The 1,694-nt window shown below is 61.2% G+C and overlaps 1 pseudogene; it reads right to left on the bottom strand.

Annotated features, from left to right (window-relative positions):
• Positions 1 to 27: 27 nt before the first annotated feature.
• LOC108525226 (gem-associated protein 7-like) lies at positions 28 to 402 on the bottom strand (annotated as a pseudogene).
• Positions 403 to 1,694: the final 1,292 nt, after the last annotated feature.

Here is a 1,694-nt window from a genome sequence, read left to right as displayed (position 1 = left end):
AAAAAAAAAGAAAAAAAGAAAAAAAGAAATAATGTCACTACATCAGAGCAGCGCCTCTGCTTGCATACCTATGGGAGTCTGTAGCTGTGACACGTAGAAGTTGGCCACATCCAGGTCAGTGGCTCCAAAGTGGGTGGCCACACGCACATCCTCGTGCAATGTGAAGCTCACCTTACGATTCACCATGGCCAACAGGCTGCGGAGGTAACGCTCCAGAAGGGCGGCTCAGGCCCGCTGCTCCTGGGATTCCAGGGATTCTTCAGCTTCAGGACACTCCTGGATTTCAGGAACCTCTGGCTTCAGGGGGGCTTTGCATCCATCAGGGGCAAAGCCACGGCTGAGGCCATCAGGGCCTTAGGGCAGCTGGAGCACAGGCACGGGAAAGGTCACTGGAGCCTGCATTGTCTTGGTGAGGTCCGTGACTACTGGTGCCCCCACTTCTGCCGGCGCCCCGCAGTAGAGACCCGGGCAGGCCCTGAGCCGCGGAGCCTGGGTTCTGCCAGCGCCACCGCCACCAACACACGTGGTCGCGGGCAATATTATTTATTTATTTAGTTTTGATACGGAGTCTCACTCTGTCGCCCGGGCTAGAGTGCAGTGGCGTGATCTCAGCTCACTGGAACCTCCGCCTCCCTGGTTCAAGGGATTCTAGTGCTTCAGCCTCCCGAGTAGGTGGGATTACAGGCGCCCATCACCACGCCCGGCTAATTTTTGTATTTTTAGTAGAGACGGAGTTTCACCATGTTGCTCAGGCTGGTGTGAACTCCTGAGCTCAGGTGATCCACCCGCCTCGGACTCCCAAAGTGCTGGGATTACAGGCGTGAACCACTGCGACCGGCCAGCTTTTAATACTTAACCATTCAGTCAGTGCTGAAACAGTTGTTATGGAGGCCTGCGTTAGTGAAACCTGGCCTGCCACACTGGGAGCACACGAGTGGTGGTACAGGCAGGAGGGAGTTTAGATTGGGGTCAGCTGCAGGGATTGCAGCTGGGTTTTGCTGATTAAGGTAACTGGAAAGCAAAGGAGCGGGTGTCTTAGGTGGATAAACCCGTGTGAGGCCGCGGAGGTGGGAAGAGGCCATGCGCCGGACACAGGATAACTCGGTGGAGGGCTTGCATCCAGCTGCCCGGGCAGGCAGGATTTTTCCTGGGGTGACCTTTGGCTGACTGTTGCTCCTTTTTTCTCTTTTCTCCTCTTTCCCGACCCCCCACCACCCTGTCCCTGCAGTGGTGGTCCTCGGCCTGCCCAGAGCCCGGGCCGTGGGGGCCTGCGCTCGCGCTTGTCCCGCCGCCTGCGCCTGCAGCACTGTGGAGCGCGGCTGCTCAGTGCGCTGCGACCGCGCGGGCCTCCTGCGGGTGCCGGCCGACTTCCCGTGCGAGGCGGTCTCCATCGACCTGGACCGGAACGGCCTGCGCTTCCTGGGCGAGCGGGCCTTCGGCACGCTGCCGTCCCTGCGCCGCCTGTCGCTGCGCCACAACAACCTGTCCTTCATCACGCCCGGCGCCTTCAAGGGCCTGCCGCGCCTGGCTGAGCTGCGCCTGGCGCACAACGGCGATCTACGCTACCTGCACGCGCGCACCTTCGCGGCGCTCGGCCGCCTGCGCCGCCTGGACCTAGCAGCCTGCCGCCTCTTCAGCGTGCCCGAGCGCCTCCTGGCCGAACTGCCGGCCCTGCGCGAACTCGCCGCCTTCGA

This window comes from Rhinopithecus bieti, unplaced genomic scaffold, assembly GCF_001698545.2.
Source record: "Rhinopithecus bieti isolate Rb0 unplaced genomic scaffold, ASM169854v2 scaffold_22947, whole genome shotgun sequence".
In the NCBI taxonomy this organism is placed as follows: domain Eukaryota; kingdom Metazoa; phylum Chordata; class Mammalia; order Primates; family Cercopithecidae; genus Rhinopithecus; species Rhinopithecus bieti.
This window is presented reverse-complemented; position numbering and strand designations above follow the sequence as displayed.